This window comes from Podarcis melisellensis (genome assembly GCF_964234715.1).
Source record: "Podarcis melisellensis genome assembly, chromosome: 9".
NCBI classification, from domain to species: Eukaryota; Metazoa; Chordata; class Lepidosauria; order Squamata; family Lacertidae; genus Podarcis; species Podarcis melisellensis.
In genome coordinates this window covers 26,445,807-26,468,856 of record NC_138541.1, presented here as the reverse complement: position 1 = coordinate 26,468,856, position 23,050 = coordinate 26,445,807, and the positions used below count along the sequence as shown (strand labels likewise).

The window sequence follows — 23,050 nt, the reverse complement described above, 5'->3', positions numbered from 1 at the left end:
AATACCTGGTCATTCCTCACAATCTGCACCATTGCTGTGCTTAGATGTTTAGATACGCAGATGGCCCCTCTTTCTTGCCCTCCATTTGTGGTGACAAAAAATGACAGATACCTAAGTTATATGATGAATTGAAGACACAGGCAAAATAGCATTTATCACATGATTCAGCTGTAGCCATGTATCTATTTCTCATTGTAATTCATTTTTTCTCTTGATAACTAAAAGTCCCTCCTGTTCTGTTGCCTTGTTTATTTACTTAAAATGTTTAATCTACCTCTTGGTAAAAAATACACTTCCAAAGTAGCAAACATATGCTTCTTGAAACATATGCATCAATAACTAACCAAATAAAACAGCAATTAAAAAAAAAAGAATGTCTAATACAATCAGAAGAAATGAGGCAATTAAACAGAAGGAGAAACATTCTGTAAATAAAATAAAATATGAAGGATCTTTTTTTTAAAAAAAAGTCAGCAATGATAATACAAGGCTTTCTTTTTAGAAGCTGAGCATGGCTTGTTCTGCTGCTCATTACACATCGGTGCCAACCAGCGAGGCATTCTTTGCAGCCTATTCGAGCCGAAAGTGGCAGCCTACATTTTGGTTGTGTACCTGGGTGGCAATGATTTGGGTTTGCTTGAAACGAAGGCTTTAAGCCTTCGGCCACCTGCGATTTTCAGTTAATCAAGCCCTATTGGTCTGATATTAAAATTGTGTGGTCAGACATTCTACCATGCATAGTTTGGTGATGTGAGGAGGACCATAAGGCAATTAATAGGGCCCTCAAAAAAGTTAGCAGGAAAGGAAGGCTCACTGCACATGAGCTGGTGGCTTGGTGATTCACCATGCAAACATCATGTCCACTAGAGTTCAGGCCTTATAAATGTTGGTAACATCATCTTTTTGTCTGACTTGCAGAGGGGCCTCCAAGAGGTGCATCTCAGTGGTTAAAGGGGTACTAATCAGGCTAGCTACTACCAAGAAAGTGTGGATAACCATGTGACACCTGCCCCACCTCATTGCACCCTCATTCTTCCCTCTTTCAGGTCCCAAAGGACCCATGCGTCTGGAATTGCGCATCAATTGGACGCGTCTAAAATGATCATCGCCTGTGTGTGGCTTTCTCAGAGTGGTTTAACAGTGAATCCTCCTTTCCAGGGAACTCTGGGAATTGTAGCTCCAGGAGGGTTATGTTGTTGTTTAGTCATTTAGTCATGTCCAACTCTTCGTGACCCCATGGAACAGAGCACGCCAGGCACTTCTGTCTTCCACTGTCTCCCGCAGTTTGGTCAAACTCATGCTGGTAGCTTTGAGAACACTGTCCAACCATCTCGTCCTCTGTCGTCCCCTTCTCCTTGTGCCCTTCATCTTTCCCAGTATCAGGGTCTTTTCCAGGGAGTCTTCTCTTCTCATGAGGTGGCCAAAGTATTGGAGCCTCAGCTTCAGAATCTGTCCTTCCAGTGAGCACTCAGGGCTGATTTCCTTCAGAATGCATAGGTTTGATCTTCTTGCAGTCCATGGGACTCTCAAGAGTCTCCTCCAGCACCATAATTCAAAAGCATCAATTCTTTGGCGATCAGCCTTCTTTATGGTCCAGCTCTCACTTTCATACATTACTACTGGGAAAACCATAGCTTTAACTATACGGACCTTTGTTGGCAAGGTTATAGGGCTCCCCAAACAACTTTCAGCACCCTTAAGAAGCCATAGTTTCCAGGATTCTCTAGGGGAAGGCCGTGACTGTGTAAAGTGGCATGATACTGCTTTAAATGGGGCTTTTGTCTCTGATTATTTGCAAGGCTGGAAAGCTATTTTTCCTGACGATCACAATTTGCTCTTAAATATCGTGTGCATAATTAAATATATACGAGCTATGGACAAAATGCACCGTCTCCCTATCAAGGAATTAAACTTCTAGAGATCATGCGGAAACAGCTCATCTTTTAGATGGGAGGCTTCCCCCCATGTATCTGGTTACTTATCGTATCTCACCAACAAGAATGTTTGATGTGTGATGATGTAGAAAGGTACCCTTATTCTGCATGCTTATCAAGGGTTGTCAATGTGGTGCCCTCCACTTATAGTTGGATATCAGGCTTGATATGTGTGACAAATATGCAGGGATGACTGGAGTTTTTGTTTGCCTAACCACAACTGGAGGACACAGTGTTGGCTACCCCCACCCCAGAGAGAGGGGGATAATATGCATTGCTTATTATTACTAATTTGACAACAGTAGCAAATCACACCAACAATATTTTATCAAGGCATCTCTTCCCAAGGCTAAAAAAGGAACATGATATGGAGAGGGAGTTTGATCAGGGTGCCAGAAAATAAGGAAGGTTCCCAATAAATAGGAATTGTGGAGCATATGCAGTTAACCAAATGAAGTTTTTTGTAGAAAAGGTTCCTGGTCTACCTTATACAATCATTAGGATGATAAAGTAACATAATTATGTACATCATGTTTGGCTCCATGAATGGAAAGGGGGATACAAAGTGTGTTACTATGATATGTATTTTTGTGTTTTTCTATTGTAAACTGCCCTGTGATCCTCAGAAGGGTGGTACAGAAATTAAATTTAATGATAATAATAATAATAAATATCAAAGTAAATCATATAGTTGTGACTTTCTTCATTGTACATGGTGATTTTTAAAATCTCAAAACATTGATATTCTTGTGCCTTGATCAATAAGTTAGATTGGCAGATTACTGAACTTCACATAACAAATGTTCCATAAAATGGCATGTTTTGTAATTTCTAATTAGTCTGAGTAATCATTTTTAATAGGGATGCAATCACTGTATTTACTCTGATTCCATTTATTTGGTGAAAACCTGTAAGTTAAAATGTGGCTGTTTATCCTCTGTACTCTGCTGGTGAGCAGTCTACAAAATTAATTTCCTTCACCTTTAATGAGACTCTGTTCTGTAGTTTTGTGTGCATTATTGTATGTATTAGTCATAGCTTCACTGAGGGGAAATGCAGCATCAAATTTATTGTCACAGCAATTTTCTTTAAAGTATATTAAAAGACGAATTGGCAGATTCTTAGTTCATTTGCAGTAGCCAATATTTTATGCAATATTGCCCTCTATGGGAGCACCAGATATTTTCTAGATCAGCAACAAACTTCTCTATCTATGATGTTTAGCTTTTTCCTAAGTTGCTGAATTTCTGTACCTGTATTTGTCAAGTTGCTTTTAAAAAAATCCTATCTGGGTAGCAATGGTTCTTTTATTTTTATCCTATTTCTGTCAAAGGTAGTTATTTCAGAGCATATTACAATAACAATGCATATTACTTAGCCATAAAACCCTTTGGGTTTCTTATGTATTCCCCCCGCCCCTGAAATCAGAGCACTGACATTTCATAATAAAACACTGCATCTTGCTAAGCTGCATAGGAAACGTAAACAGATCCCTGGTCCAAGGAGATCACAATCTGAAATATACAGTGGAGAAACAGTAGAAGACAACTGTAGGGAGGGAAGAATGTGAACTATTGCCAGTACGTGTGCTTAATGCAGGGGCTGTCAAGCTTTTGGAATATTTGGATTTTTAAAGAAGCGCTGTAGGCACCATTCACAACATAGCTGCTGGCATGATAAAAGACAAAATTGATGCCATGGAGAATGACTTCTAGGTCTAAAACAGGCAGACCCATAAAATGGCATGGGCATATCAAGCCCCATGTTTCAGTCACATGGGAAATGCACCTTTATTAGCAGCTGTGGTGTTAACACATAACACTTCTCTTCTGCTCAAAACAGATGAGAGGATGGGCATCACAATTTAGCATCCAATCAAATGTAGGCATGTTTCAGAGTGTGTGTTCAATGTAGGGGAGGCTGAGCCAGTGCAAAAAGGAATTGAGAAGGAATAACTTCTCACAGATTTTTAGGGGGATATTTACTAATACCTTTTATAGGCCCGCTCAGGACATGGGTGGCATCTAAATCACAGAGCCTAGGGCTTGCTGATCAGAAGGTTGGCAGTTCGAATCCCCACAACGGGGTGAGCTCCCGTTGTTTGGTCCCAGCCCCTGCTCACCTAGCAGTTCCAAAGCACGTTAAATGCAAGTAGATAAATAGGTACCACTCCGGCGGGAAGGTAAACGGCATTTCTGTGTGCTGCTCTGGTTCGCCAGAAGCAGCTTAGTCATGCTGGCCACATGACCCAGAAGCTGTATGCCGGCTCCCTCAGCCAGTAAAGCGAGATGAGTGCCACAACCCCAGAGTTGTCCGCAACTGGACCTAATGGTCAGGGATACCTTTACCTTTACAGGCCCACAGGTTCAAGTAAGTGAGACCTAAGGATTAGATTAGTTTTCAGAAGGAAGATAAAGATCTTTAAAAACACTTTGCAAAGGTGGATTTAGCAAGGGTCAGCAAACCTTTTCATCAGGGGGCCGGTCCACTATCCCTCAGACTTTGTGGGGTTCCGGACTATATTTTGAAGTGGGGTGGTGGTGAATGAATTCCTACACCCCAAAAATAACTCAGAGATGCATTTTAAATAAAAGGACACATTCTACTCATGTAAAGCACACTGATTCTCAGACCATCCGCAGGCCAGATTTAGAAGGCGATTGGGCTTGATCCAGCCCCTGGGCCTTAGTTTGCCTACCGATGATAAGTGTTTCCTCTATTGAAGTGAATGGAGATGCTGGGGTTTGTGTGGGTGGGTGCATGCATGCATGCAAAAAAACCTCTGCAGCACATGCCTCTGGACCAGATGAATGCAAGCAAGAAAACACATCCAATTTGTCATGTTGGTGCATTTTCCTTTTGGAATTCTCCCAATGCCATACTTGAGTTTAGCTGATATTTTGCAAAAATTACCGGTACTTATTTTTCAAAGATTTTCGGAAAACCATGTGAATGTGTACCAGAGTGACTTGAATATAATAGACTGAGTAGTGTGCATAATAGTTTGACTTGCATGAAAATATATTCAACAGTGCATATTATGATGAAAATAGGACAGTTATTCATATATAAATATCTCATTGTGATAACTCAGGTATCCACTAGACACAGACTACTTTGTGAAGTAGATATTTACCATGAGTGTCCACTTTGTGTGGTTGTAGTTTTGTTTTAAATGTTTTTTGCTATTTTGGTGTTAGTTTTTTGTTGCTTTGAGACAGTTGTTTAGAAGGCAATTAATAAATAAAAGATGACTATATTTTTAATATTAAAATGGAGTGAGATCATACTCTTCTTTTATCAAGCATTTTGATTATATTAATCAGGTGAATAATATTGTCTGAAATAATAACCGAAAAAGCAACATCCAGTGTTTTCTGCACATTTATGAACCAGTATATTTTGTTAATGGGTCTTTCATTTTTTTTTACGTTAAGAATGCCCTGGGATTTCCCCCTCCCTGTGTCTTGTCCCCCACCCCCAAATCTCAACATAGATAGAGTTGGCCATTGTGCTCATTATGGTCCAGGAAAGAAATTAAGTCAGACCTTGGAATAAGGGGCTCATGTCACAGTTCCCAAAGAATGTGAGCATTCAGATGTTTCACACATTCAGGGCGATATGAATGGGAGGCTGTCACGATCATGTCACGCAAGAATTCTCTGGCTTTGTTCTTGCACTGGGTGGAATTTGGTGGCATTAGTTGAAAGTAAGCATGCAGATGGTGATTGATGGTGCTCCATGAAGACACACATCAGTGCCGAGCCCTCTGCTGTTCTGACTGAATTCCAAAATGTTGCTTCTACGTGTGTGTCAGGCCAGTTGGATTTCGCTCTTGAAGAAACTTTCAAACTGAATTTCTTCATTCCCCCCTAAGACATTCACCGTGCTAGGTGCATCACAGGAAACTTTGAACCATCTTTTCAAACTGAGCGGTGTTCTTCTGCTGCCTTTCCACTGAAAATCAAAATCAGTTTGTTAATGTGTGAGAGAGAGAAGGAAAAGGTGAAGGAGGCAATGCTGCAATACTTCATCACAGAACAGTGGTATTTTACAGATGAGAAAGCTACCTGAAAGAACAGAAACCCTTTGCAGGAATCTTAGTGCAACATTAAGAGTTCCCATTTTGGCTGGAACATTATTAAGAGGAACTCATAAATAAGATGCTTCTTTTTTTAAAAAAACAGAAACAGAAAATAAATTGTGTTGGGCTAACATAAAAGCTAGAAGCCCATAATTAGGCAGATTCAAGCTTTACAGTGATTTGAATTAATTTAGCAGTAGGATTATGTGCTTTTATTGGGGGGGGGGAATGCACCAAGGGTTTGGGGGTTTCAAATTATTTTAGCCACTGTTGTAAAAGCCAGTGTGGAAAGAAATGATCGATAAAGTGCAATGGAAACTTGATATCTGGATTGCTGCAAAAGGGAAAGATAAATGCTTTTGTAGTTTCACCTTTGAAAAATGCCTTTTGTAGTTTCACCTTTTATTCTGCAGTGTCTTGGGGTATTGAAAGATCCACCTCCATGGATATGTTAAAGGAGTCTCCCTTTGGAACTGGTGTCTGTCTAATTAAGGCCCTTTATAAGCCTTTCAGCATGTTTGAATAACAAGAGGAGAGTGGGGGGAATAGAAAGAATCACTTAAGCTCTTAAACCAAGAGCTCACAAGCAGAGCCCTCTGATTTCAAACCATCAAGGAGAAAGAAAACCCCCAGATTGGTATTTGCATGCCATGACTTGGGTTACAGAATGGTGCTGTCTGATGTGGGGATTGGTTTGCCAAAAGCTGCTTTTGATTTCTGTTTATTAGAATCTATGTGCCTTTAGGCAACTTGTGAGCCAAAGTAGGCTTTGACTCTTTAGATCGTTTGTTCTCTTGCGTGAGCTTTCGACTGTTGGCTCTTCAAAGGATACATCTGAAGTCTTGCCATACTGCTTTACCCACTTGTAGAACAATGTGCCACAGTGATATAAGCAATCTGTTTCTCTCTGTCCTTTCTTACAAAGCTCTTTTGACTGACACATGCAACTGATGAACATGTCAATGAATGATGTTATACTCTTTCATTTTGTTTCCACGCTCTATAATGCTATGAGATCAGCAGGATAGGAATGACAGTCACTTCCTATTTAACCCCAGCTTTTATTTGCAAAAGGCTTCATTCTCTACGCTGTTTTGCCACCTGGTCCTATGCATGATTATTTGGTCACATCAATTTCAAAAGTTGCCTCCAAGTAAGCTACTAACTAGGATTGTTGTTGCTACTGTTGTTGTGGTTCATGTGGACCCAAAGACCGCCCACCCCAAGGTGCAGACAGTATAGTCAAGGAAAATAAACACAATATATCATAAATCAAATCAGCAATATATGGCAGAAGAATTGCAACCCAGGGGGACAAAAATAAAGTAAAGCCTTTCTAAGTGAAAGGATTAGAGTGCTGTCACCAGCCCTGTACCTGACACACTTGAGAGTTAAAAACCTGAACAGGCAAGGAACATACTGAAACTGCTTGCCATCAATTAGAGGAATTAAAGTGCTAATCCCCATTTTCCCCAAATGAACCTCCCTTCTCGCTGTGTTAAATGCATGTAGGGAAATCATGTAGGAAGTCAGAGGCAGATGGGGTGTTGGAAGGGAAGAACTGAGTATGTAATGGGCGTGCAAATTCTGGAGCTGTGCAAGAGGCAGGATCTAGCCCATAATGACTTTTCCAAAAGTAATATAGAGTCATAGAGTTGGAAGGGACCCTGATCTAGTCCAACCCCCTGCAATGCTAGAATATGCAGCTGCCCCATATGGGCATTGAACCTGCAACCTTGGCATTATCAGCACTACGCTCTAACCACATCAAAGTATTTTTAACAGCCCAGGGGTCCTTTTGTTGTTGTTTCGTTGTTTAGTCGTGTCCGACTCTTCATGACCCCATGGACCAGAGCATGCCAGGCACTCTCTTCCACTGTCTCCCACAGCTTGGTCAAACTCATGTTGGTAGCTTTGAGAACACTGTCTAACCATCTCATCCTCTGTCGTCCCCTTCTCCTTGTGCCCTACATCTTTCCCAACATCAGGGTCTTTTCCAGGGAGTCTTCTCATGGGGTGGCCTAAGTATTGGAGTCTCAGCTTCAGGATCTGTCCTTCCAGTGAGCACTCAGGGCTGATTACCTTAAGAATGGATAGGTTTGATCTTCTTGCAGTCCATGGGACTCTCAAGAGTCTCCTCCAGCACCATAATTCAAAAGCATCAATTCTTTGGTGATCAGCCTTCTTTATGGTCCAGCTCTCACTTCCATACATCACTTTTGGGAAAACCATAGCTTTAACTATACAGACCTTTGTTGGCAAGGTGATGTCTATGCTTTTTAAGATTCTGTCTAGGTTTGTCATTGCCTTTCTCCCAAGAAGCAGGCGTCTTTTAATTTCATGGCTGCTGTCACCATCTGCAGTGATCATGGAGCCCAAGAAAGTAAAATCTCTCACTGCCTCCATTTCTCCCCCTGCTATTTGCCAGGAGGTGGTGGGACCAGTGGCCATGATCTTCGTTTTTTTTTATGTTGAGCTTCGGACCGTATTTTGTGCTCTCCTCTTTCACCCTCATTAAAAGGGTCTTTAATTCCTCCTCAATTTCTGCCATCAAGGTTGTGTCATCTGCATATCTGAGGTTGTTGATATTTCTTCCTGCAATCTTAATTCCGGTTTGGGATTCATCTAGCCCAGCCTTTCGCATGATGAATTCTGCATATAAGTTAAATAAACAGGGAGACAATATGCAGCCTTGTCGTACTTCTTTCTCAATTTTGAACCAATCAGTTGTTCCATATCCAGTTCTAACTGTAGCTTTTTGTCCCACATAGAGATTTCTCAGGAGACAGATGAGGTGATCAGGCACTCCCATTTCTTTAAGAACTTGCCATAGTTTGCTGTGGTCGACACAGTCAAAGGCTTTTGCATAGTCAATGAAGCAGAAGTAGATGTCTTTCTGGAACTCTCTAGCGTTGTCCATAATCCAGCGCATGTTCTTGGTCCACATATTGCTTAAGCCTGCCTTGTAGAATTTTAAGCATAACCTTGCTAGCATGTGAAATGAGTGCAATTGTGCGGTAGTTGGCACATTCATTGGCACTGCCCTTCTTTGGGATTGGGATGTAGACTGATCTTCTCCAATCCTCTGGCCACTGCTGAGTTTTCCAAACTTGCTGGCATATTGAGTGTAGCACCTTAACAGCATCATCTTTTAAAATTTTAAATAGTTCAGCTGGAATATCATCACTTCCACTGGCCTTGTTATTAGCAGTGCTTTCTAAGGACCATTTGACTTCACTCTCCAGGATGTCTGGCTCAAGGTCAGCAACCGCACTGACCTTTGACCTTCACCCTTTACTTTTACCTCACATACCTTAACAGAAAATGAGAGATGGAACATCTGTTTCCTACTGCCCAGTGCTTTTCTTCTAGAAAAAGGTGCCAGTACTCACCATGAAGTTGTTATAGTAAGTGCCACACTTTTAACCAGAGTTTTTCTTCCAGAAAAAAAAGTGCTGGTACTGCGTACCCTTAAGTCCTCCCCCCCCCAAAAAACCCCACTGCCTTTGCCTTTTATGAAAGGGCTACCAAAATATCCAATATATTCATACTTATATTTACAGGAGTAAAATGCCAAGGTTCAGGAAGTGCACGATATCTGTCTGTAGATTGTGGACGGCTTAGTATAGGCTGGGTTAGCTTGAGTCAATTTGCAGAACTTCATGCTCTCTCATAATAATGAATGACATTCATAAAAATGGGAGAAGGTAGTGGGGATTCTTGAGAGACATGCCTGAGGTAGCAGCTGAGTTCATGGGGGAAAAACATGGTGCCTTTCAACTCCTGTCTTTGCTGTTTTCAACCTGCTTTATTTTCCTGCAGAAGCTTAAGCTGCCCAAGCCTATCTGCATAGCTCTAACTCACTCATACCCTCCAACATTTCTCCAATGAAAATAGGGACATTCCAATCCATAGTGATAATTGTACTATTTATACCCCACACATCTTACTGGGTTGCCCCAACCACTCTGGGCAGCTTCCAACATATATAAAAACACAATAAAACATTAAACCTTACAAAAACCTCCCTATACAGGGTTGCCTTCAGGCGACTCAGGGGTTGGATAGCTCCATACCATCCAACATTTCTCCAGTGAAAATAGGGACATTCTACCATACCCTCCTACATCCTAAGGAAGAGTGGGACATTCCAGGATCAAATCAGAAACCAGGATGACTTCTCTAAATCAGGGATGGCCCTGGAAAATAGGGACACTTGGAGGGTCTGCTGACTCCTGTTTTAGATCAGTGATGGCTAAGCTGTGGCCCTCCCAATTTTGCTCAGCTACAATTCTCACCAACATAGCCTGACTTGGTGGGAGTTAGAATCCAATAATATGTGCAGGGTTACAGGTTATCCCCCTCTGTCTTAGGCATTTTTAAATGGCACACAGAACCTCTTCTGGTGTTACTAAGAAAGGCTAAGGGATTCAGCAGGGATGAATGTGCTAGTTCTACTCCACTTGTCAACATTTTTGTTATCTCCCATGTGTAGAGGGCAATACTGAGAAATGTGGAGACCTTTGTACTCCTGGGGGCTCCCCATGCATCTTATAATTTTGATTTTCAGGGAGCTCCACAAGCGGAGGAGGCCCCCCCTTTCCCCCAAAATCACCCTCTACCACCTGTTGAAAATCTGATGTTTACTTCATGGTGAGGCAGGACTTGCATTTATTGTGTGTTGCATTCTCTAGTTCCTTTCACATACAACAAAGCAACACAAATAAGGATAGCATTTGCAGACTTTGTCTTCGTGTTATTTCAAAGGTGGGACCAAAGTTTATACATGTGCAACTTTGTCAGCTATTGTGATCCCTGAAAAACCCTAGACACAGATTGAATGGAGGAGGGCTATACATATTCAAGTTGTATGAGCATTTGCGTGAGGACCAGGAAGCAGAGGACAAGAACTGCAAGCATGGTTCTTCCTTGCATTCATTCTATGCATATTTGCTGGTAAAAGGGATTCTTGCTGAGATGTTCTGTACGACATCTGTATTTATGGAATGTTAAGGCCTACGTTTTGATAGCAATGCCTGCAATCATTGAACTTCCCTTTGCGTGTTGAGGTCCCCCAAAACCCCTTCCCCAATAACTCACACATCACACGTAATTTTTGTTTAAGGTTTTTGGCATAATTTTGGCCACAACTTTATTTGCATACAAATTGAGAGTGGTTGCTTAGGCATTGGTTATGACTATCTGTCACCCCCCGCCATGGGGGACAGCACTGACTCCCTAGTCAGTCCCGGAGGAACACGGGACAGAGTCAGCTGGAGCTGCGTCACAGGCCCTCAGCTACTCCGCGCATGTTCCTTGAAGCTTACGCGGCCCGCACCCTGCCGTCAGGGTTTGGACAAAGGGGATGGTAAGCTTCAGAATTCCTTTAACGGAATACCCGTCAGCAGCAGCATTGGAGGGGCAGGCACAGCCAATCCATACCCCTCCACCAACCAATTTTAACCAATGCCTAACCGCCATTCGAGCCCTTACGCTCGCCGCCAACCACTCACAAATTAAGCCACACCCTCAGCCTGGACACCATCGCATCCAACCACACATCTCTTCCCAACTGGCGAGAGATGAACCCCGTCATCCCTATAAAATTCAACCGCCCGGAATGAAATAAGAGGGTGAGGGATCACGCACCCACCCAAATCGACCACCAGCTTACTCGCAGCGGAGTTAATCCGCTTCCTCACTCGTTCGGTGGCAGCTGGGCAAGGGCTACCCCTCCAAGTGCGTCGTTGAAGCAGCTGTGACCAAATTAACCTAGCGGTCGGCACCAGTGCCGCCAGTTCCCTCAGGTCCTGTAAAATGGCCGCACGCAGCTCATAGCAGGAAGAGGAAACCATATCATTCTCCCCAAGCTGACCACAATCGCCGAAGGAGGGCCAAAATGGTGGTAGTTTGTCTAGGCATTGGTTCCCGACTAGCTGCACCTGACCTCAGCAGGGCAGCACTGACGACTGGGCCCCACCATATCATCAGTACAAGCAAACATTGTGGGGGAGCAATGAATTCCAACGCAACCGCATCTAGCGGTTGGAGGGGACAGGTGCTCCAACCCCCCTCCAGATCACCTTGAACCAATGCCTTTAATTATTTTGAGTCCAGGGAGAGCTGCTATCAACTCGAACCAAGCCCTCTTGCATGCAGGAATGCAAACTTATGCTGGAGAAAGATGGCAAATCATTCTTGTCCAGCTGTACCACCAGCACTGCGGGAGGACCAGCACAGGTCACACTCGACCGCCAAAGGATCTCCTCCCAAAGCATTCCCCATCTGGACATCCAGTATATGTTCACATGGGCAGGAAGACTGAGATGGCGCCCAGTCCAGACTCGTCAGCGCGCTTGCCAGCCCAGCGTACAATGCTGTGGCCCAAATGTGCACAGCTGTTCCTATTAAAAAAAAAGGAAATAACAGACAAGCATCAGCACAGACATCATTGTGACGCTTCCTGATATAACCCTTCTCAGCATCGGACATTCAATGATTTCACAATCCTGTCTACTGACAGGCCCCCAGTGTGCAGCCTTTGCAGCAGCCCTATTTGGAAGGAATGAGGCGTGTTCAGCGGTAGGCAAGCCGCAGGCCGTAATAACTGGTGCACGACGTAAGCACATTGATGCCTGGCTAACAGGAACCCATTTTTACGCACTAGGAGCGGGCCAGCCCCCAGGGGAATGAAAAGCCAAATTTCTGGTATCCATAACTGGGCAAGGGCCCTCCTTACCTGTGACAGGAAGCCAGATTGTGGCACTCCTGCCCACTAAGTCTGTTTTAGAGATCCCGACTCTAATGACAAGCTCCAAAGCAGATAAGGAAAAGTCCTGAAGCAATAAGCCTCCAGACTCTCAGCCCCGTGCTAGCTCCAACAACCATTTCCCCAACCCTCAGTGCACCAAAATGCAATGGAATACTGAAAGGAGTCTCGCGTTGATCTTTTACCAGCAGATAAGTTTTAACTTGTTGGAGATACTGCATTGGTAAAATTGACCGACTTCCTGCCCACTGTCCTATGAGGTTGGAGCCTATTCCAACCTTCCAAGGCCCTGCACACAACAAACTTTATACAAGGGTCTCTGAAAAAAAAAGCTTCAGTATAACAGACATTGCAGCGGACTGAATTCTTATAGTTCTAACAGCACGCCCAATCTGCAGCAGGTGGACCAAATACTGCAGGATCTGCTCAGAGGATGGGGGCCAGTTCATCTGAATGGCCAAGGGCTGCCAGCTTAAGGCTAAGAAATCCATCCAGGCCTTCCCATAAGAGCTAAAAGCAGAAGGGGAAATGGAAGCTGCTGCTCTCTGTAATTACTAAATGTTGCCAAAATGCCACAGGTGGTCTGGAAAAGTCTGGCAGTAGCTGAGTGTCTGGAGCCCAGGATCTGAACCGCTCCATCTGAAAATGGGATAGAGTGACAGTGACATCATTAGAGGATCCCGTAATCAGGAGCAGAAAGCACAATATTAAACCTTAAGCGGCGCAGCTCGACAGCGTGAGCGGAGGGGCGGAGACTCAGCCAGAGCGTGAGTACCGTTTTGCCAAGACGGTCACCACTGCCTGGTTATCAGACCAAAAGCAGATCCGATGTTCACTGAACTCCTCGGGCCACATGAGAACCGCTACTACAATGGGGAAAACTCAAGAAAAGTTAGGTCACATGATTGCCTCACCACACCGGGCTTGAGGCCATAGCTTTGCACACCAGCAGCTCCTAAAATAAATAAATAAATAAATAAATAAATAAATAAATTAAAATAAAATAAATAAATAAAAACCCAAAGGGCAAAGATCCAGCAGCATCAGCATGAACCTGAAAATCCCTGTGCAAGTTCCAGGTATCCTGCCATGGCCAACTACTATTGCATACATTTAGGAATTGCAACCATTGCATGAGATCCCATTGCATGAGAAAGGCAAGGGGACTTCGACATTTAGGAATTGCAACCATTGCATGAAAGGGGACCTCAGGCCGCAGGCAGCCTGGCCTAGTGGGAAGGGACGGCCTGGGGCAACCACTCTGCATGCAAGATTAATTAAGTGACCCAGCAAGATCGGATCTGATGAAGAATCACTTGCTACAGAGGAAGTATTACAAAATAACTTCCTTCAAGGCAGACAGCTTCTCCATAGGCAAGTGGCATGTTTTAGCAACGATATCCATCTGGATCCCAAATAAAATGGGAATATGGCAAAAGGTATTGAGGTATTGCATGCCAGCTTCCAGCCCCCTCTTGGGCAGAGGGCATCTTGTGCTGCCATCATAATACGTAAATTTACAGGGCCGACGCTGGCCAGAACCCCTAAAGAAGTTCCGACAAAGCTGCCGCCAAGCCAGCTTCCTTTTCCGACACACACACTCTGTGTAATGCAAAAAACACACTCCGTGCAGCACACACACACTCCATGCAATGCAACTACACTCCGTGCAACACAACTACACATTCCGTGCAATGCAAAAACGCACTCCGTGCAATGCAAAAAATGCACTTCAAGCAATGCAACTACGCTCCATGCAATGCAGCTACACTCCATGCAATGCAACTACAAACTCCGTTCAATGCAACTACACACTCCGTGCAATGCAAAAACGCACTCAGTGCAATGCAAAAACACATTTCAAGCAATGAAACTACCCTCCATGCAATGCAACTACACACTCCGTGCAATGCAACTACACCCTCCGTGCAATGCACACACACTCCATGCAATGCAACTACACACTCCGTGCAATGCAATAACATGCTCCGCGCAATGCAACTACACACTCCATGCAATGCAACTACACACTCCGTGCAATGCAAAAACGCACTCAGTGCAATGCAAAAACACACTTCAAGCAAATGGAACTACCCTCCATGCAATGCAACTACACACTCTGTGCAATGCAACTACACCCTCCGTGCAATGCACACACACTCCATGCAATGCAACTACACACTCCGTTCAATGCAACTACACACTCCGTTCAATGCAACTACACACTCCGTGCAATGCAACTACACACTCCATGCAATGCAACTACACACTCCGTGCAATGCAACTACACACTCCGTGCAATGCAAAAACGCACTCAGTGCAATGCAAAAACACACTTCAAGCAATGGAACTACCCTCCACGCAATGCAACTACACACTCCGTGCAATGCAACTACACCCTCCGTGCAATGCACACACACTCCATGCAATGCAACTACACACTCCGTGCAATGCAACTACATACTCCGTGCAATGCTCACACACTTGGTGCAGTGCAACTACACATTCCGTGCAATGTGCCCACACCCACACTCCGTGCAATGCAACAACACACTCCGTGCAATGCAACAACACACTCTGTGCAATGCACACACACCCTCCGTGCAATGCACACCTCTGTGCAATGCAAATGCAAATCTCTCACGCAAAGCAATGCAAATGCAGCCCGTGCAGCGCTGTGCCCTGCAATGCACAGAGCAAACTGCAATGCGGGCAGGCAAAGGTGCTTTCTCCCGCTTGCATATTGCAAACATGGCGCCTGTTACATCCCTCGCAATGAGGGAACCACCAACAGGCCCTCGACACTGGGCCTAAGTGTCCAGGTAGAGCAATGGGGGAGCATGCAGCTGTCCCGCATAGGGACCAGTCCTGCAACCTAGGCATTACCGGCACTATGCACTGACCAGCTGAGCTATCAAGGATGATCCCTAAAGACGCAGGACAGCCTCAGCCTGACCCCTGTAGAGGTCCAAGGTGATGTCTGAATTATCATCCCTGCTCCTCTTTGCCCTCCTCCTGGATTGCAGCCTTCAAAAATGCTTCCTTCTGGAAGAAGGCACCTGGGGCGTCCGCAAGTCATCCCCTGCGGGAGAGGCAAGCTCTGGAGGCATCTGCAAAACCCTGTCATAGTCTGCAAAAACTAAACCATGTAAGGAACCGGTGAAACTAATGCTTCATGGACCACATGGGGACACTATTCAGGCCGGAAACGCTTCCAGGCCATCGAATTCTAGGGCAAAGCCCTAGGATCACCTGCTAGGCCAGGCATAAATGTCTCCAGTGAAATAGCAGAGTTGAGGTAGCCCACAGCCTGTCCAGGTACCCCTGCTTGCCCTTTTAGAGGGAAGCACCCCTTCAAGAAACCCAAAGCTCTTTTGCCACAAATGGGCCGAACTACAGAATAGCCCAAAAGGAGCAGTTTGTTTTGTTTTGTGATAACAATGGCTAAGAGGGGGATATGAACCCTGTATCCCAGGTCCTAGTCCTACACTTTAGCCACTAAGCCACACTGGCTCGTCTCTAAAATGGCAGTCGCCACTATCAGGGCAAAACAAACTTAACGAAAATAAACTTGTTCAGAAACAGCATAGTTCAAAAGCATATACAGAGTGCTCATAGCCATTGGAGGCACAGGGAGCCTCTGCCGCCCTGTCTGCCTCAGATATACATTAGCAGCAACTGAGCCTGCAAGCAGGTACATTCTTATAGAGAGGTCAGAGACTTAACAATTAACTGCTACCTGTAGCAGACTTAGGCCTGGAAGTAATGTGCAGGCCAAATAGGCCTCCCTGCCTCTGCTCTTGAGAATCTTAGTCTCATAGCAATATTAAAAGAACTCAAAACAGTGCTCTCGCCCAAGGCTAGATCAATACTTGGCCAACAGCGCTGCACACACCCAAACAAAGCCAACCTTCGGGGGTGCTATAAACGAAAATGATTCCAGCCAAGCTGGGAACAGCCCTGACTAGCCCCACAACTTACAACAGGAGAAATGGGGGAAACCTATTTGCGAAAGAAAGCCCCTACCAGGGGCCCTCTCCCTATTGGGAAAGGCAAGCCACAGATACAGGGAGAATCTTCCCACAGGGCAGGGTAAGGGGTGGGGTGGGAAATCGAACAGGAAAAGGGGGGAATTAAATTATTTAAGGGACTAAAGAGGATTAAAAGAAGGGGGAAATAAATAAATGTAACCAGACAATGAGAAGATTGCATTACTGTCCTCCAGACAGTCCAAGCGCTCCATGTGATCCGGTGTCCACAGCAAAAGAGAAAGAGAAAGCTGTGGACCCTGCTTATAAAGCCATTGACCCCAGCCCTAAATTGGCAACATCAAATTTGCCCCAGTAACAACACCCACCTATCTGCTCCCAGGCCTCTAGCCATCTATGGCCTGGCCACTAAAATGGGGTTTTGTTCGGCCCCAACCGCAACACGTGCTCTCTTTTATGTGAACACGCTTTCTAAAATATCAGTATGTCTCAACATGCAATTTAATCAATTACAGTGGTACCTCGTGTTACGTACCATCCCCCTTACGAACGCTTCGGGTTATGCACTCCGCTAATTCGGAAGTAGATGCCCCTTGCTGGGGAACTTTGCACTGGGATGTGAGTGGAAGTCGTGTTTTGGCGGCGCGCAAGCAGTGGGAGACACCATTAGTGAAAGCATACCTCATGAGCGATTTCCAGTTACGAACGGACCTCCAGAGCTAATTAAGTTCGTAACCGGAGGTACCACTGTATTACCATTTTGAAATCAGAAAGCTAATACCATAGAGCATGTTTATATCACAATCTGGAACATCATCCCTATACCTTCAGTCATTCTTAAATTATATTATGAGAACAAACTGGAGTAATCACATTCTTTAATATTACATAGCATGAAAGCCTTTTGTGGTTTCTAGGTCTCACTCCTTTTTAAAGCAAGGAGGATTTGTATTGACTTTAGACAGAAGAAAATGCATCCCATGAAAGGCTTTCATTGTAGATTAAAAAAAAAGAATGTAACTGAATCCTGAAAAATTAATGTAAATCGTAAAATATACAATGGCATTTTAACAGAAAAAGAGTAACAAAACTTACACTGTCCAATGTCAAATTGAGCTTTGTGGTTGAAGAGGTAGATAGGGATGGATGGATTGTCTATTTCAGAATGTTCATTCAGAAGTCCATTTTATCCTAGTTTTGCATCAGTGTGCAATTATTATTATTTTTAAAAATGTACAAAAAATAAATTTAAACACATATTTTATCTTAATGTATGTAGTTCTTAAAACACACATTTTATCTTAAAACACACATTTTAATGCATTTTGGTACCTTTTAAGCTGAGAACTGTATGGCAAAATTCAGAGAATTGCAAAATCCAAAGGATAAATGCATTCCAATCAATGAGATAGTCTGGGAGGTGTGAATTAAGTCAGTCATCTTAAAAATGCAGTCCAAACCGAATTCTCTTCCATCCCTATTAATGATAAGATGTTTCAAAAGAATGGGTGTGGGAGAGAGCCACTTCAATGCTAGATCAATGCAGCATTATGGACCCAATATATTGTAGTCGTCCCCATACAATCCAGGAGAAGGTGGAGGGGTCATTTTCATAGGGTAGGAGCAGGGAACTCTTTTCAGCCCCAGGGCTGCATTTCCTCATAAGGAACCTTCTGGGGTCTGTGTGCCACTGGCAGTTGAAGACAGAGGCAAAAGTGGAAGAAGGGATGTTAGTTACTCTTTGCACATTCGGTGAAGGCTCAACCATTGGGGGAAATGGAGCCCTGCCTCTTCAGCCTCAGTTGGCTGTTAACCAGCCTCCACTTGCTTGTCTGCCTTCCAACTGGTCCAATGGGTATCACTGCTTGTCAACATCCTCCTCTGTCTCTTTATTTTTCTTTATTCTGTTATTTATTTCTATTTTATTGTTGTATTTATGTTCCATACAGCAAACAATCCCCATATAATTCCAGACCCTCCAAGTGTCCCAGTTTTCCAGGGACAGTCCCGGGTTTACAGAAGCCAGCCCAGTTTCAGATTTGATCCTGGAATGTCCTTCTTTTCCTTAGGAGGCCTCTGTTTTCATAGGATAACCCATCTGGCTGGGTTTCCCCAGTCAAATCTGTCTGGCTTACAGCACATAGAAAATTGTAAAGCATTAGACATTTTAAAAAATTTGATACAGGGCTGGCTGTCCAGGAGAAGGCGGAGGGGTCATTTTCATAGGGTATTTATTTCATAGGGTTGTCTATTTCCTTGACATCTGAAGGGAGGGAGGGTGTTCCACAGGGTGGGTGCCACTGCCAAGAAGGCCCTCTGCCTGGTTCCCTGTAACCTTACTTCTCACAGTGAGGGAACCACCAGAAGGCCCTTGGAGCTGGACCTCAGTGTCTGGGCAGAACGATGGGGGTGGAGACACATTTTCAGGTGTACTGGGCAAAGGCAGTTTAGGGCTTTAAAGATCAGCACCAACCCTTTGAATTGTGCTCAGAAATGTACTGGGAGCCAATGTAGGTCTTTCAGGACCGGTGTTATATGGCCTCAGCGGCCACTCCCAGTCACCAGTCTAGCTGCTGCATTCTGGATTAGTTGAAGTTTCCAAGTCACCTTCAAAGATACCCCACGTACAGCGCATTGCAGTAGTTCAAGCGGGAGATAACCAGAGAATGCAGCACTCTGGCGAGACAGTCTGTGGGGAGGTAAGGTCTCAGCCTGCACACCAGATGGAGCTGGTAGACAGCTGCCCTGGACACAGAATTGGCCTGTGGCTCCATGGACAGTTGTGAGTCCAAAATGACTCCCAGGATGCGCACCTGGTCTTTCAGGGGCACAGTTACCCATGATGACATAGGACATCCCTATTTTCATTGGAGAAATGTTGGGTATATAACCCCACCCCACAAGAAAATTTGCATGCATATACCATGCCAATAATACAGTCAAACATTGAGTTTATAAGTAGTTTGGAATTGATGACATCCGTGCATGGATGGTGGTGAGAGGGCAACACTGTCCTTAGTGATGTACTGAATAAACATGTGCCATACAGATTCAAAATCATCTTTCATCTTTGTGTTTCTGAGCTCTCTAAGTTTCTTTGTTAGTTTCTCCTTAAGGGCTATATTAGGGATGTGGGTGGCGCTGTGGGTTAAACCACTGAGCCTATGGTTCAAATCCCCGTGATGGGGTGAGTTCCCGTTGCTCAGTCCCTGCTCCTGCCAACCTAGCAGTTCGAAAGCACGTCAAAGTGCAAGTAGATAAATAGGTACTGCTCCAGTGGGAAGGTAAACGGTCAGGGGTCCCTTTACCTTTACCTTTAAGGGCTATATTCCACATTCTATCCCACCATAGCTCTAGAGTTGTTAGTGGCTGTTTTCCAATACTGAAGTTTTAGGAGTTCCAGTTACAGATAGGTAGCCGTGTTGGTCTGCCATAGTTAAAAAAAAAAAATTCCTTCCAGTAGCACCTTAAAGACCAACTAAGTTAGTTCTTGGTATGAGCTTTCGTGTGCATGCACACTTCTTCAGATACCTGAACTAGCTCATACCAAGAACTAACTTAGTTGGTCTTTAAGGTGCTACTGGAAGGAAATTTTTTTTTTTGAAGTTTTAGGAATAGAAGCATACCCATTTATTCATTTTAAGATGTCTTCCATATGCATTTGCACTGCATTCTACTCTTTCTGGGTGGTATCCAGTGCTCACTTTCTGCTGAAGGAAGGAACACATCAGCAGAATTGGCAGGAAGGCAATTTAGGGTGATTGCCTTCACCCTGCCCTACCCCATCCAACACAATTACCCCCCCCCAAAAAAAGTTGGGAGTAGATTTGTGGAGTGGGAGTGCCGGGTACATTGCAAGGGGAGGAGAATGCCCCCAAATTGCCTCCCGCTCCCATTTCGTTGATGGATTCCTTCCATCAGCAGACCCTTTTGAGTTCTGTTTAAGTGGTAGAATTGTTAGAATTAGTTCCATAATTGAAGCATGTGCAATTTCCTGTGGTTTCTCCCCTCTACATTACCAATATGAATCTGCAAATTGATAGGATTCGGGGGGGGGGGGGAGCAATTGCAATGTGTTTGCAGCGCTTTGTACCTATGATTGCATTCAGATTCTTCCCCCCACCCCTCTGCTATGTTTAACCAATGTGCACATGAGTGCCTGCATGCTAATAAAACCGCACAAAGAATAATATTGGGCCAAATCACATCAAGATTGCTTTCGTTTATCAATGGGCCCATCTGCATCTGTGATGCAAAGTGGAGAGGGAAAGGCGCACATCAGCTGAAGTAACTGAAGGCTTTGGCAAAACGCATGTGCAGAGTGGAGGATTTGCACGCCTCTTTTACTTTGCAAACAGGACCAGGTAATTTGAAACTTCAAAATCCAGGAAGAAATGAAGGAAGATATCTAAGCTATCCTGCCTGTGTGTGTGTGTGTGTGTGTGTGTGTGTCAGTTTTTTTAGCATAAATTTTAAACCTGTCCATTTCTAAATGCCAGTTTTCATGACCCCTTGGCATGTTGATTATAGACAAAAAATTTTAGCTGAGGGGCTGGATCTTGGTCTGCCATACTTCCTCCAGGCCACAATTGGGTGGTAGGGGTTTTGGGGAGGGTTGAATGTCAGTAGTGTGCAGGATGAGAGCCAGCTGTAAGTCGGTCACTCCTTTCTCCCTCCCTCTGTCTCTCCACCTTTTCTCTCTCTTTCTGCAGCCCTTTCTCTCTCTCTCTCTCTCTTTCTTTCTTCACCTACTCCACTCCCTCTCTCCAACCTCTTTCTCTCTCTTTCCTACCACTTCTTCTCTTGTTTCCTCTCCCTCTTTCCTACCTCCATGAAATTTATCTGAGAGGCACATGGAACTCACAGAGACTTGTTTTTAAAGATAACTCTGGAAACTTATAGTACCAAGCACATATATACGTGTGTGTGTGTGTGTGTGTGTGTGTGTGTGAAAGCCCTTGGTACTATAGGATTCTCATATATATATATATGAATGAAGAGAGAGAGAGAGAGAGAGAGAGAGAGAGAGAGAGAGAGAGAGAGAGAGAAACACATTCACATCTGCTGTTCCTCCTGGAAGACGATAATAAAAATGTCAACAGAAATGTTGTGCGTTTGACAATAATAAAGTGCAGGACCTATAGTTCCCCAAACATTCCTGTAGCAGAGGCAGGCAATAAAATGAAGAACTTTACCACAATTCAGGCAAAATAGGTTTTGTGAAAATAGTGGCTGGCATTTCTGGACATTCTCAGGAAAGAATCTATAGAATACAAAATGGTTAATTAAAAGATGGATTGTTGTCTGATGCAGGTAACTGACCAGCATTCACAGGGTTCTATCTATAACTTTCCCATTAATGGGAACAAAAACCATTAATGACAAGTAAATTGACAATCTATAGTGTTTATAGATTACAACCTAGCTAACTGGAAGAGTCTGCCATGCGAAATGTATAGGATATCTGAAATACGATGGTGTAAACAGTGCTTTCCCAACCTGGTGCCCTCCAAATGCTTCAAAATACATCTTCTATAAGTCCAGCCAAGTTGGTGGAAGGTGACATAAACACATACAGTGGTACCTCAGGTTAAGGACTTAATTCGTTCTGAGGTCTGTTCTTAACCTGAAACTGTTCTTAACCTGAGGTACCACTTTAGCTAATGGGGCCTCCCGCTGCCACCATGCCACCGCTGCACGATTTTTGTTCTCATCCTGAAGCAAAGTTCTTAACCTGATGTACTATTTCTGGGTTAGTGGAGTCTGTAACCCGAAGCGTCTGTAACCCGAGGTACCACTGTATGTTGCTTTCATCTTGGAGCTAGAACTTTCATTTCTTCTTTTTCTTCTTCCTCTTCTTCTTCTTCTTCTTCTTCTTCTTCTTCTTCTTCTTCTTCTTCTTCTTCTTCTTCTTCTTCTTTGCCCTTAATTGCTTTTTTCTCTTTCCCTTAAACTGATTTTATCCTCTGCCTCTTTTTTTGCCCTGTATATTCTGAATTCTTTTTCACAGAAGTGAATAATGTGTGTTGATGACTGCGTTTTTTCATCTCTTGTTACAAAGTTAGTTTTATCTTGTTGGCCATATTTCAGCAAATCAGTACCAATATTTTACATACACACAAAAAAAAGTGAGAGGGAAGAAAACTGCTGTAGGAGACACAGCTGTTGAAAAGGACTGGCTTCTTTCTACTTGCTTCCTTTCTTTGGATCCATATCTGCACTTTTTCTTCTGATGTAACATGAGTGCTAGAAACGTACTGTTAAAACAAAAAAG

At 43.8% G+C, this 23,050-nt stretch overlaps 1 long non-coding RNA gene across 1 annotated transcript in view; it reads left to right on the top strand.

Moving 5' to 3' along the window:
- The window catches only part of LOC309377880, a 977,944-nt gene extending 958,633 nt beyond the window's left edge, over positions 1-19,311 (top strand). Inside the window, exon 3 of the long non-coding RNA XR_014171758.1 lies at positions 19,228-19,311. This is a non-coding gene — a long non-coding RNA (uncharacterized lncRNA). The remainder of the gene's footprint in view (positions 1-19,227) is intronic.
- The last annotated feature ends 3,739 nt before the right edge of the window (positions 19,312-23,050 follow it).